We start from the raw sequence: 14,944 nt of genomic DNA, 5'->3' as shown, positions 1-14,944 counted from the left end.
CCAGGTCGAGGCTGGAGTGAGGTGTGATCATCCCACTGCACTCCAGCCTATGGCACAAAGCGAGACCCTGTCTCAAAAAAAACAAAACGAAACAAGGCTGAGCACAGTGGCTCACGCCTGTAATCCCAGCACTTTGGGAGGCCGAGGCGGGCGGATCACCTGAGGTCAGGAGTTCGAGACCAGCCTAGCCAACATGGTGAGACCCCATTTCTATTAAAAATACAAAAATTAGCAGGGCATGGTGGCAGGTGCCTGTAATTTCACCTACTCAGCAGGCTGAGGCAAGAGAATCGCCTGAACCCAGGAGGCAGAGTTTGCAGTTAGCCAAGAGTGCAGTGCCACTGCACTCCAGCCTGGGTGACAGAACAAGACCCTGTCTCAAAACAAACAAAACAAAAGCCAAACCTCTTGTCAGCCAGAGAGCGAGAGTTGCAAGGAGGAGTTGCCAGAATAGAACTATTCTGGCCGTAGTCCAGAGAGCTACTGTGAGTTCTGACAAAACCCACAGGCAGACCCTTGAGGACCTTACAAATGTCTCTTTAGTGGGTTTTTTTGTTTTGTTTCGTTTTCAGACGGAGTCTCACTCTGTCACCCAGGCTGGAGTGCAATGGCACAATCTTGGCTCACTGCAACCTGCCTCCCAAGTTGACACCATTCTCCTAACTCAGCCTCCTAAGTAGCCGGAATTACAGGCGCCCGCCACCACACCTGGCAAATTTTTGTAATTTTGGTAATGACAGGGTTTCACCATGTTGGCCAGGCTGGTCTTGAACTCCTGACCTCAGGTGATCTGCCAGCCTCGACCTCCCAAAGTGCTGCGGTTACAGGTGTGAGCCACTGTACCCAGCCATCTTTATTGTTGTTTCCAAAGACTTCTAAAGTAAGTGAGCTCATTGCTTCAGTTTCAGCCACACTATGACACATGGTCAAGAACTCCCCTCCAATCCAGTTCCCATTTCAAACAATGTTCTATGAGGGGATCCACCCAGACCTGGGATCTGGTCTGCAGGATTAGGCAATGCACCCAGGATAATCCCAGAGCGTAAGTAGACAGTTCCATGATCCGAAATAAGCCACCACCCTGCAAATGTTACCACTATTATCATCAGTTTCCTGCTTCCACTGAGATCTAAAACTCACAGCAATATCATTCAGTCCTAGGGAAAAGAAAAAAAAAAACAAAACGTGTGCAAAGGATTTTCTCTGAAACACAATATAGCACGGAGGTTAAAAACTTCGGATTTGAAGTCAGATACGCCAAGGTTCAAAGCCTGGCTCTTTATTTTATTTATTTATTTATTTTTCTTTTTAAACACAGGGTCTCACCATGTTGCCCAGGCTAGTCTCAAACTACTGGGCTCAGGTAATCCTCCCCACATCAGCCTCCCAAAGTGCTGGGATTACAGGTGTGAGTCACCATGCCAGGTCCTGGTACTTTTTTTTTTTATTTTTTTTTTCAGACCAGGTCTGCCTGGTTTTATACTTTATTTTTTTTGTTTGTTTGAGACGGAGTCTCGCCCTGTCGCTAGGCTGGAGTGCAGAGGTGCTATTTTGGCTTTACTTCAATCTCCACCTCCCAGGTTCAGGTGATTCTCCTGCCTCAGTCTCCCAAGTAGCTGGGATTACAGGTGCACGCCACCACACCCAGCTAATTTTAGTATTTTTAGTAGAGACAGGGTTTCACCATGTTGGCCAGGATGGTCTCAATCTCCTGAACTTGTGATCCGCCTGCCTCAGCCTCCCAAGTGCTGGGATTATAGGCATGAGCCACCACGCCCAGCGCCTGGTTCTATAATTTAGCTTCTAAGTTGTGTGTCTAGGGAAAGTCAACTCTATACTTCTCTGAACCTTTTCTGTGACTCAATTTTGTCATAGATGAAATGGGGATAATCGTAGTAATTACCTTGTAGGATTGTTGTGAGAAATACATGACACTGTATATGCAAGGCTCTTTGTGCAGTGCTTGGCTCATGTCAAACACCCTGTATCTTTACTCTTATTGTTGTTACTATTACTGTTACTGTTTTTGTTTTGTTTTGGGTTTTGGGTTTTTTGTTTTTTTGTTTGTTTGTTTTTGTTTTTGTTTTTTTGAGGTGGTGTCTCGCTTTCTCACCCAGGCTAGAGTGCAAGTGGCACAATCTCGGCTCACTGCAGCCTCCATCTCCTGGATTCAAACGGTTCTCCCTCCTTAGCCTCTTGAGTAGCTGGGATTACAGGCATGCACCACCACGCCTGGCTAATTTTTGTATTTTTAGTAGAGACAGGGTTTTGCCATGTTGGCCAGGCTGGTCTCAAACTCCTGACCTCAGGTGATCCACCCACCTTGGCCTCCCAAAGTGCTGGGATTACAGGCATGAGCCACCACACACTTGGCCTGTTATTATTCTTCTCTACTGTCTGTCATTCTTCACCATCTCAGTTTTTTCTTTTTTCTTTTTTTTTTTTTTTTTTTTTTGAAACAGGGTCTTGCTCTGTTGCCCAGGCTGAAGTGCGATAGTGATCATTGTCCTCATGTCGGTCTTATCCTCTCCAGTTCAAGCAGTCCTCCCACCTCAGCCCACTGAGTAGCTGGGACCACAGGTATGTACCTTCATGCTCAGCCTTTTTTTTTTTTTTTTAAAGCAGAGATGAGATCTTGCTATGTTGCCCAGGTTCATCTTGAACTCCTGGGCTCAAGCAATCCTCCCACCTTGGCCTCCCAAAGTTCTGGGATTACAGGTGTGAGACACTGCACTTGGTCCATCTTGATAGACTGAAAGAGCTCACTCAGATAGGTCGGTGGATCATGTGGGTTCTTCAAGGCCTGAGAATTGGGTTATTTACTTCAGCCAGTCATGCATGTCTCACCATTCCAAAGTTCTAGAAGTCAATAGAACTCACAAGGATATCTCAGGACCAGTTACACACCCCCAAATTTAGAAAATACAAGCAAATATCAGAACTAAAGATGACCATTGCAGCTGCTTAAAATCAAAGCACTGACGATTTCCTAAAATAGCATTTCCCAAGCCAAGAGCAAGATTCAAGATCCCAAAGTCTAAAACCATGTCCCTACTGTCAGCCAAGGAAAAGTGTATAGATGGAGAAGATAGAAGAGGGGAAAAAAAAGGCCAGGCACAGTGGCTCATGCCTGTAATCCCAGCACTTTGGGAGGTGGAGGTGGGCAGATCACTTGAGGTCAGGAGTTCAAGACCAACCTGGCCAACATAGTGAAACCCCATGTCTATTAAAAATACAAAAATTAGCTGGGTGTGGTGGTTTGTACCTGTAATCCCAGCTACCAGGGAGGTTGAGGTGGGAGAATCACTTGAACCCAAGAGGCAGAGGTTGCAGTGAGCCAAGATCACACCACTGCACTCCAACCTACGTGACAGAGTGAGACTCTGTAAAAAAAAAAAAAGGAGAAGAAACCATGTAGGATAATAAATATTATTAAAAAAAAAAAAAAAAGAAAGAAAGAAAGAAAGAAAAGAAAAGAGGGAAAGCTTTCTGGCTTTCAGTTTTTCCAAGATGCCAATTGTCCTCATTTCCCCACCTGTGTAGTTAAAACCCATGGGAGAATTCCTCCATCAAGAGGTTAACCCCCTCGTTCTAGGGGAGAAGTGGAGGGATATGTCTATTGCCTGGGTGTTGCATCTCCCGGCTCAGAGAATACTATCTTATCACACTTAGACTGGTGGTTCTGCAACTCTAGGATGCATCAGAATAGCCTGGAGGATTTGCTAAGGCACAAATGGCTAGTTTCTGACTCAATAGATCTGGGGCGGGACCAGGAATTTGTAACAAGTTCCCAGGCTGTGCACTAGAAACAAGTCTCAGCCTCATCAGCCAGAAGAGAAATGATTTGCAGAAACTCAGCCCACTTGAGATACGAGCTTACTCTCAAGTACAGGCTTACTCTCAAGAAGTCCTTTGATTCTCTCAGGTTTTCTTCTCAAAGCTTGGGCATCCGGCACATTTTTAAAATTATTTTATTTTATTTTTATTTTTTGAGATGGAGTCTCGCTCTGTCGCCTAGGCTTAAGCACAGTGGTGCGATCTCAGCTCACTGTAACCTCTGCTTCCTGGGTTCAAGCTATCGTCCTGCCTCAGCCTCCTGAGTAGTTGGGATTACAGATGCCCGCCACCGTGCCCGGCACCATGCCTGGGTTATTTTATTTTATTTTATTTTATTTTATTTTATTTATTTTTGAGACGGAATCTTGCTCTTGTCGCCCAGGCTGGAGTGCAATGGCACGATTTGGCTCACTGCAACTTCTGCCTCCCGAGTTCGAGCAATTATCCTGCCTCAGGCTCCCAAGTAGCTGGGATTACAGGCACATGCCACCATGCCTGGCTAATTTCTGTATTTTTAGTAGAGACTAGGTTTCACCATGTTGCCCAGGCTGGTCTCGAACTTCTGACCTTGTGATCCACCAGCCTTGGCCTCCCAAAGTGCTAGGATTACAGGCGTGAGCCACCGCACTCCACCAAACCATGATATTTTAGTTTGATTCCTCTGGAAACAGAGCCTGAGACAGGGCTTCCGATGCATGGGGTTTATTCGTTTATTTCTTCTGGAAGCAAATGTAAGGGAGTAAAAGGGAAACAGGGTAAGTCAGGGAGAGAGATGGAGCAAAGATGTAGTCTCAGTAAAAGTCTAGCCTTGGTCTGATCAGTGAGGGTTTCTAGGGCATAGCTATAGTGCAGTAAGGTTCTTCCTGGAGAACAGGGGCGGGGCTTTTCTGAGGACCACAGGGTTGGGTAACTTCCAGGAGAGGCAGCTCGCATCATCCCAGGGCAGTGTTCTGGGGAAGGGAGACCACTATAGGCTGTAAACAGCCAACACTCACTGCAGTTGGGAAATGCGGGTGGGATCCCACTGTGTCTGCTATGCGAGGCAACTTATTTGACTCTGCAGACATTCTACTCAACAGGTTTGTTGCTCAGCAAGCTCGAGGCTGAGACGTAAGGTTTTGCTTGTTTTAGTAATTAGGTTTTCTTTTTCTTTTGTTTTGCGGCAAGATCTCTGTCATCCAGGTTGGTGTGCAGTGGTGTGATCACAGCTCACTGCAGCTTGGACTGCCTGGGCTCAAGCAATCCTCCTGCCTTAGACTCCTGAGTAGGTGGGACCACAGACATGTAGAACCATGGTTTGATTTTTTGTAGAGTGGAGTTCTCACTGTGTTGTCCAGGCTGGTCTCGAATGCCTGGGCTCAAGCAATCCACCTGCCTCAGCCTCCCAAAGTGCTGGGATTACAGGCATGAGCCACTACACCCAGCCAGGTTTTCTTTTCAATGTTTGTATATTTTATTAAGAAAATTAAACTAAACCATTGTTTATGAAATCCATCATATTTTTACCATAAGGGCATAAATCTATGTGTCTGCTTCTTCACTGGTTTTTAACCTTTTATTTGAGTATCACGTATGATGTACTAATACACTTTTAACAACTGCCTCTCCAAGTGTAGCTCCGACACGCATGTTTGTTGATATTTTTGTTTACATAAACAACTAGGAAGAGAAAAGTGAAATGAAGTTTTTTTGGAACTTTACTCATTTTTCAATGATGAAAGGAACGTCTTTGTTGAGTCAGATAATAGATTTCAAACACAAGGAGAATATTTCCTTGATTTTTTTATGTCATTAACAGACACAACACTTCTAAAAAATATTTTCTGCCGGGCGCGGTGGCTCACGCCTGTAATTCCAGCACTTTGGGAGGCCGAGATGGGCGGATCATCTGAGGTCAAGAGTTCAAGACCAGCCTGGCCAACATGCTGAAACCCCCGTCTCTACTGAAAATACAAAAATTAGCCAGGCGTACTGGTGCATGCCTGTAGTCCCAGCTACTCAGGAAGCTGAGGCAGGAGAATCGCTTGAACCTGGAAGGCAGAGATTGCAGTGAGCCAAGATCACACCACTGCACTCCAGCCTGGGAAAGAGAGTGAGACCCTGTCTCAAAAAAAAAAAAAAAAAAAAAAAAGTTTAGGGGGTCAACAAAATATAAATCAAGACCCAACTTGTAGCATCTGCTGACTTCCATGGTAAAAACACTTGCACCATAACTGATTCCAAGATGGTAATGTGATGTCACTGGCATGGAGTTGGGTTATAATTCTATGTAACCCACCATTCCATATTAATAGTATTTCCACCATACAGATACCATAGATAGAAAGAGTCCCAAGTGTGCTCAGAAGCAACAGTAAAAGAATTAGAAAATAAATTTTGAGTATTTATTACTTTCGTCTTTAATGTATTAAATTGTAAGTGTGTATACGTTAATTGTTAATGATGTCTGGACGTGATGGCGCCTGCCTGTAGTCCCAGCTACTGGACTTGGGAAGCTGAGGTGGGAGGATCGTTTGAGCCGGGGAGGTGGCGGTTGCAGTAAGACAAGATCGCACCACTGCACTCTCCAGCCTGGACAGCAGAATGCAACTGTCTTTAAATAAATAAATAAATAAAGTGTTCATGCCCCCTCCATCTGTATCAAGAAATACAATGCAGTTAGATCCCCCAGGAGCCTCCCTCCAGCCTCCGCAGAGTAGCTACCCCGTTTCTTTCCCCCTCTCTCGTTTCTCCGTGGGTAACCAATACTTCTAACAGCTTGGAACCCTTGACTTGCTTTTGTCATTCCCATGGAATCATGAGCCTGCAGTTTGAAATGTCACCAGTAGAGGCCTCTCGTGAGGCAAAACAGAAATCTACAGGACTCCGCCTCTGAAAAACCCAGTCCCGCAGGACTTCCGGCCTTCCTCAGACGTGAGGAGATGGTTACTCACGCCCGGGGCGGGGAGGAGAGTGAAATGACCGAGCTCTGACTGTGCGTGGGTGAGTCCTTGGAGGAGATATGAGGCCACAGTGTTCCCTGGGGGAGATAAAGGGACCAACTTTGGCCTTAAACCCCAGTGTTGACCGGGACTGGTGGCTCAAACCTGTAATCCCAGCACTTTGGGAGGCCGAGGCGGGCGATCACCTGAGGTCAGGAATTCAAGACCAGCCTGGCCAACTTGGTGAAACCCCGTCTCTACTAAAAATACCAAAAAAAAAAAAAAAAAAAAAAAAAAAATTAGGCGTGGTGGCGGCCACCTGTAATCCCAGCTACTCGGGAGGCTGAGGCAGGAGAATTGCTTGAACTTGGGAGGCGGAGGTTGCAGTGAGCCGAGACTGCGCCATTGCACTCCAGCCTGGGCAACAAGAGTGAAACTCCGTCTCAAAAAAACAACAACAGGCCGGGCGCGGTGGCTCATGCCTGCAATCCCAGCACTTCGGGAGGCCGAGGCGGACAGATCACGAGGTCAAGAGATCCAGCCCATCCTGGCCAATATGGTGAGACCCCCGTCTCTACTAAAAATACAAAAAATTAGCCGGGCGTGGTGGCGGGCTCTTGTAATCCCAGCTACTTGGGAGGCTGAGGCAGGAGAATCGCTTGAACCCGGGAGGCGGAGGTTGCAGTGAGCCGAGATCGCGCCATTGCACCACTCCAGTCTGGGCAAAAACAGGGAAACCCCGTCTCAAAAAAACAAACAAACAAACAAAACCAGTGTGTTGTGCCAGCGAATTAGCATAGCCCAAATGAGCACCAAGGACTGCTTCTGCCCAGGCAACAGGACCAGCTCCTTTATTTGAAGCCTAAACCTTAATCAGCTCATTAGTTCACACCACCCTGATCTAGAAGAAGCAAACCCGTGGAAAAACGTATCAAGGGGAAAATAGAGGTAAGGAAATAGAACATAGAGATTAAGCTCACAGACTCCAACGGACCTATGTTTGAATCACAGCCGCATCACTTACTAGCTTTGTAAATTTGGACAAATTACTTAACTTCTATGAAACTTAGTTTGCTCATCTGTGAAATGGAGGCAAGAAAACCTTCCTTGCAAATTAGCGATTAAGTAAATCACATATGTGCAGCAACAGTGACTATTTTGAGGAGGATGAAAGGAAGACTGTCATTTGGTTTCCAAAGACATTCCAATCCACTGAATTTATGATGTGCAGAACTGGCAGGGTATGCGAACAAGGGAATTAAAACTGCTCCAGGCCAGGGGCAGTGGCTCACGCCTGTAATCCCAGCACTTTGGGAGGCTGAGGCAGGAGAATTGCTGATTGCTTGAGACCGGGAGCTCTAGACCAGCCCAGGCACACTCCAGTCTGGGCAACAGGGAAAGACACTGTCCCCAAAATTATTTTTTAAAAAACATTTATGCATAATAGTATAAACAGCTCTTTCATTTGGTCAAGGACATATTTGCATATTAGTGCATACATGCATATCACATAGCTACATCTAATTTTATATAAATGGGATACATAATTAGAGTATTTTCTATTTTTAGTAGCTTTTTTCTTTATTTTTGCTGGTTTTACTCCTTCACTAGTATAATACTCCCTCCAGCCTACCACAAAACCCTTGTTAACAAACCAGTATATTACATTCTGTATTTTTCTCCATGCTCATATAAAATAACTTACAAACATATTGCAAAGTTTTACAATATGTTTACAAAAAGAAGTTCCTATAAGGCTGTTTTCTCATCTTGCAATTCTCAATGTGACTCAAAGAAATTCTTCTGAGTCAATGACTGTACTCTACTTTTTTTTTTTTTTTTTTTTTTTTTTTTTTAGACAGGGACTCGCTCTGTCACTCAGGCTGGAGTGCAGTAACACAAACGCAGCTCACTGCAGCTTTGACCTCCTGGGCTCAAGCCATCCTCCTGCCTCAGCCTCCCACGTAACTGGGACCACAGGTGCATGCCACTACACCTGGCTAATTTTTTAAATTTTTTGTAGAGACAGGTTATCACTTTGTTGCCCAGGCTGGTCTCAAACTCCTGGGCACAAGTAATCCTCCCTCCTCGGCCTCCCAAAGTGCTGGGATTATAGGCATGAGCCACCATATATATATGTTTCTTTTGGAGACAGAATCTCACTCTGTCGCCCAGGCTGGACTGCAGTGGCGTGATCTCAGCAGCTCACTGCAACCTCTGCCTCCTGGGTTCAAGCAATTCTCCCGCCTCAGTCTCCCAAGTAGCTAGGATTACAGGCACTGGCCACCACATCTGGCTAGTTTTGTATTTTTAGTAGGCCCAGGGTTTCACCATATTGGCAAGGCTGGTCTCGAACTCCTGACCTCAGGTGATCCGCCCACCTTGGCCTCCCAAAGTGCTGGGATTACAGGCATGAGCCACTGTGCCTGGCCTCCAATATGTTATTTTTAATGGCTGCATAATACTTCAAATTGCAGATGTTATACAGTTCAGGCAACTATATCTCTTATTTATTTATTTATTTATTTATTTATTTATTTTTGAGACAGAGTCTCACTCTGTTGCCCAGGCTGGAGTGCAGTGGTGTAATCTCGGCTCACTGCAACCTCTGCCTTCCGGGTTCAAGTGATTCTCATGCCTCAGCCTCCCAAATAGCTGGGGCTACAGGTGTGCACTACCACACCCAGCTAATTTTTGTTTTTGTTTTTGTTTTAGTAGTGACAGGGTTTTGGCATGTTGGCCAGGCTGGTCTCGAACTCCTGGTCTCAAGTGATCCATCCACAACAGCCTTCAGTCAGCTATTTCTCAATTGAAGGATACTTTCATTTTTTCCACTTGTTTGTCACTAAGAACAACGCTACAGTAAGCACATTGATATTTCTACCATTATAAACCTGGTGCTTTTATTTTTGTGGAAAAGATCCCTTAGAGTGGGGTTTCCAGGTCAAAGGAGTTAGGCATTTTTTATTTTTACCAGTTGTTAACAGATGCCTTCAAATATGTAACAGGCCAGGCATGGTGGCTCAGACCTGTAATCCCAGTACTTTGGGAGGCCGAGGCAGGAGGATCACTTGAGGCCAGGAGTTCGAGTTTCTTGCCTGGACAATATAGCAAGATCCCCATCTCTACAAAACATTTTTTTAAAAACAAAAACAAAATAACCAAATAAGTCTGTAACAATTTACATTTCCACCAGTACTATGTGAGACTGTGCTCTTCCCCATATCCCTGACTGCAATAGGTTTAGCCTTCTTTTTGTTTGGGTTTCCTTTTCTTGTTCTTGTTACTTTTTTTTTTTTTTTTTTTTTGAGACAACATCTCACTCTGTCATCCAGGCTAGAGTGCAGTGACGCAATCATAGCTCACTGCAACCTTAAACTCCTGGGTTCAAGTGATCCTCCTGCTTCAGCCTCCCGAGTAGCTGGGACTACAGGCACATGCCACCGTGCTCGGCTAATTTTTTTCTTCTTTTCTTTATCTTATGGACATTTTCAAACATTTTGAATGCAAACAGAACAGTATGATGAACCTCCAAAAACGCATGGCTTAGCTTCAGCAATTTTCAATATTCTTTTATTCCCGCAGCCTTCTTTTTAATTTTTGCAAATTTATGGGCATAAAGTGATATACTTGCTGTTACTTTTTTAATCTTGTTTTTACATTTCTCTGACTGCTAGTGATTTTGAGCACATTTTCACATGTGTGGAGCTGATATTATGTAAGAGCCTATTCATAGACTTTGCATATTCTTTGGTTGGTTGTCTTTTTCTTGTCGATTTATAGGAACAGTTTGTATTTAATAGATGTTAATCCTTTACTTATCTTCCATGTTGCCAATATTTTTTCTAATCCGATGTTTGTCTATGGTGTCTATTCTAAAGTTTTAAATTTTTATATATTTCATGTGTATCTGTTTTTTCTTAAAGCTTCTATATTTTCTGTATTGCATAAGAAATTCCCCACCACCACCACCAAGTGCAATCTGGTAGTTTAGAAAGTTGTTTGGCAAAATGTACTGAAGCAGAACATATACATTTCCCATGACCCAGAAATTTTGCTGCTAAGTATATACCCAACAGAAATGCATAGATACATTCATGTACAGACATGTACAGCCGGGCACCGTGGCTCCTGCCTGTAATCCCAGCACTTTAGGAGGCTGAAGCAGAAAGATCACTTGAGGCCAGGAGTTTGAGACCAGCATGGACAACATAGTGAGACCTCTGTCTCTACAAAACAATAAAATAATTAGCCAGGCATGGTGGTGGCACACACCTGTAATCCCAACTTCTTAGGAGGCCGAGGCAGGAGGATCACTTGAGCCGAGGAGTTGGAGGCTGCAGTGAGCTATGATCAACATACTGCACTTCAGCCTGGGCAAGAGAATGAGACTTTATCTCTAAAAATAAAATATAAAATAAAATAGTACAAGAATACTCATAGAACTATTCATAAAAGCCAAAAACTAGTGGGGAAGAAAACTAATGCCCATCAACACTACAATGGTGCAGCCATAATAAAGAACAAGATCATGTCCTTTGCAGGGACATGGATGGAGCTGGAGGCCATTATCCTTAACAAACTAACACAGCAACAGAAAACCAAATACCGCATGTTCTCACTTATAAGTGAGAACAGATAGAGGGGAACAACACACACTGGGGCCTTTTGGAGGATGGAGGTTGGGAGGAGGGAAATGATTAGGAAAAAATAACTAATGGGTACTAGGCTCAATACCTAGGTGATGAAATAATCTGTACAGCAAATCCCCATGACATAAATTTACTTATGTAACAAACCTGCACTCGTACCCCTGAACTTAGGATAAAAGTTTTAAAAAATTAGAATGGATAAATAAATTGTGGCATAGTCATACAATGTGATGCTATATGGCAATGAGAATGAACTACAGCTACACATCTTACAAAAAATAATACTAAAAAGGAAGCCAGACATTGAAGAGCACATGCTGTATGATTCTATTTATATAAAGATCAAAACCAGACAAAAATAATCTATGGTGTGAGAAGTCCGGGTAGAGGTTACTCTTGAAATGGGGCACAAGGAACTTTCTGGGGGAGTTGGTCAAGTTCTGTTTGTTGATCTTTGCACAAAAAACAGAACACAAACAATCACAGTCAAACAGATGTGTTCACTGTAGGACCTGTGGTTTGTGTACCTTCTGTAGGTATGCTGCACTTCAATAAAAAGTTTACTATAAAATACAAAATAAATTTCCCCATCTCCTAGCTCCTAGATCATTCACATAGTATTGTAAACCATCCTCAAAGATTTTTATTGTCTTACTTTTCACATTTACTTTTAATCCATGAGAATGTATTTTGTATATTGTGGTAGGCAGGCTTCTAAGATGGCCCCAATGATTGTCACTTGCTGGTATTCATGACCTTGTGTCATCTCCTCTCTGTGAGTGGAGGCTGGAACTGTCTTCTGACAAATAAAATATATCAAAGTTAGACCAGGTGCAGTAGCTCATGCCTGTAATCCCAGCACTTTGGGAGGCCAAGGCAGGAGGATCACTTGAGATGGGTTTGAGACCAGCCTGACCAAAAGGGTGAAACCACATGTCTACTAAAAAAAAATACAAAAGTTAGCCAGGTGTGGTGGTGCGCACCTGTAAACCCAGCTACTTGGGAGGCTGAGGCATGAGAATCGCTTGAACCCGGGAGGCAGGAGTGGCAGTGAGCTGAGATCACACCACTGCACTCCAGCCTGGGCAACAGAGCTAGACTCTGTTTCAAAAAAAAAAAAAAAAAAAAAGACAGGGGCTTAGAATATGTTAATAGGGTATCATTTCTGAGATTAGGTTACAAAAGACTGTGACTTCCACCTTGCCAGCATCTCTGCTTTCTCTATCATCTCTCTCTCTCTCTCTCTCTCTCTGATGAATTAACTTGCTATGTTATACACTGCCCTTTGGACAGGCCCATATGACAAGGAACCAAACAAGGGTGGACCAATACCTCTTAAGGAACTGAGGCCCTTAGTCCAACAGCCCACAAAGAAATGAATCCTGCTGTCAATCATGGAGTGAGCCTGGAAGTGAATCCTCCCCCAGTCGATCTTTAAGATGAGCATAGCCCAGGCAGACACCCCGAGGGCAGCCTTGCTGGACTTGCAGCACTGGGCCCTGCTAAGCCATGCCCACATTCCTGGCCCACAGAACCTGTGGAAGAAGAACTGCTGTTGTTTTCAGCCAGCAGTTTTGGGGGTACTTTGCTCTGCAGCCATAGAAAACTAATGCACATGTGATATAAGAAAGAAATTTTATTTCTTCCTGATAGATAGACAGTTCTGCCAAGGCATTCATCAAATAGTCCAATGAATTAAACTGTCGTCTTTAGCTGAGTGTGGTGGTGAGCACCAGCAGTCCCAGCTACTTGAGAAGCTGATGTGGGAGGATCGAGTGAGCCCAAATTTCAGGCTGCAGCGAGCTATGATCATGCCACTGCACTCCAGCCTGGGTGACAGAACAAGACCCTATCTCTAAATAAATAAATAAATAAATAAATAAATAAATAAATAAATAATAAAAATATCATCTTTGACATTTATTCAATTATCACATACTGATATTTATTTCTGGATTCTTTGTTCAATCCAACTCATATATTTATTTATTTGTCAATTCCTGTGCTAAAATTATATTGATGCTGTGGTTTTGCAGTATGTTCTGATATCTAGTAAAAAATAAGCCCCTTTCCAGCCAGATGTGGTGGCTCACACCTGTAATCCCAGTACTTTGGAGGCTGAGGCGGGCGTATCAGGAGGTCAGGAGATCGAGACCATCCTGGCTAACACGGTGAAACCACGTCTTTACTAAAAATAAAAAAAATTAACCGGGCATGGTGGCGGGAGCCTGTAGTCCCAGCTACTCGGGAGGCTGAGGTAGGAGAATGGCGTGAACCGGGGAGGCGGAGCTTGCAGTGAGCCGAGATCGCGCCACTACACTCCAGCCTGGGCGACTGAGTGAGATTCCCCCTCAAAAAAAAAAAAAGCCCCTTTCCCATTTTTCTTTATTCTCACACTTTTCTTGACTATTCTCAAGCATTTATTTTATTTCAAATTTTGCATCTTTAATTTTTGTGGGTACACGGTAGGTGTACATATTTATGATAGGGTACATGAGATGTTTGGATACAGGCATGCAATGCGAAATAAGCACATCAAGCATTCGTTCTTGCATATAATCTTTATTTTAGCCAATTTTTAAAACCTTGGATCAAAAAAATTAAATGATACTTATATTTTAATTTGGAAAGAATTTTTTGGTTTGTTTTTTGGAGGGTTTTTTGTTTGTTTTGTTGGGGAGAATTTTTTGTTTGTTTTTTGGGTTTTTTGGTTTTATTTTGTTTTGTTGTGCTTTGTTTTTGTTTTTAGAGACAGGGTCTCACTCTGTTACCCACGTTGGAGGGCAGTGATGCAATTATTGCTCACTGCAGCCTCAAACTCCTGGGCTCAAGTGATCCTCCCACTGCCACCACACCCAGCAATTTTTCAAATTTTTTTGTAGAAACAGAGTCTCGCTATGTTGCCCAGGCTGGTCTCAAATTCCTGGCCTCAAGCAATCCTCCTGCCTTGGCCCCCCAAAATGTTGAGATTACAGATGTGAGCCACCACGCCCAACTTAATTCAGGGAGAATTAACGTATTAATTATATAAAATCTTCCCATGCAGGAACATCCCTTTATATTTGTTCACATTTTGTTTTATGTCTTTCATAAGATTTTAAGGTTTTCTTTCTGTAGGTCTTGTGCCTTTCTACTTAAATTTATTCCTAAGCATTTTCCTTTCAGTGCTATTATGATTGGAGTATTTTTTGTTTTCTATTTCTGTTTTCTCTGCTCTGTTGCTAAAATAGGAGAAAAGCTATTGATGTGTGTATAGATCTAGAGATTTCAGAGCCCTTGAGCACACATTGAGGTGCAGGGAAGAAATAGAACTTTTTTCTTTTTAACTTTATAAAATTTATCAACTTTGTAAAATCTTATAGAACTTCATAGACTTTATAAAATGTAACTTTTATTTTAAGCTCCATTTGTGCAAGGTGGAAGAAATTCAATCCCATCTGGCTCCTCCTAGCCTTTTTCAGGGTAGGTTTAAGTTCCGTGGAGCCTACACAGCACCAGCAGGCAAGAGGGCACGGGGGTCTGGTCACCATCTGT

At 43.5% G+C, this 14,944-nt stretch overlaps 1 protein-coding gene across 2 annotated transcripts in view; it reads left to right on the top strand.

Moving 5' to 3' along the window:
* Positions 1 to 6,719: 6,719 nt before the first annotated feature.
* ERN2 (endoplasmic reticulum to nucleus signaling 2) overlaps positions 6,720 to 14,944 on the top strand; it is a 37,596-nt gene continuing 29,371 nt past the window's right edge. The window contains exons 1-2 of one of the 2 annotated variants that reach the window (XM_074028157.1): positions 6,720 to 6,819; positions 7,220 to 7,317. The gene's annotated coding sequence lies outside the window, so the exon portion shown is untranslated. The remainder of the gene's footprint in view (positions 6,820 to 7,219; positions 7,318 to 14,944) is intronic. The other variant, XM_074028156.1, reaches the window with a different exon arrangement.

The sequence above is a fragment of the Macaca fascicularis genome, chromosome 20 (genome assembly GCF_037993035.2).
Source record: "Macaca fascicularis isolate 582-1 chromosome 20, T2T-MFA8v1.1".
Lineage (NCBI taxonomy): Eukaryota > Metazoa > Chordata > Mammalia > Primates > Cercopithecidae > Macaca > Macaca fascicularis.
This window is presented reverse-complemented; position numbering and strand designations above follow the sequence as displayed.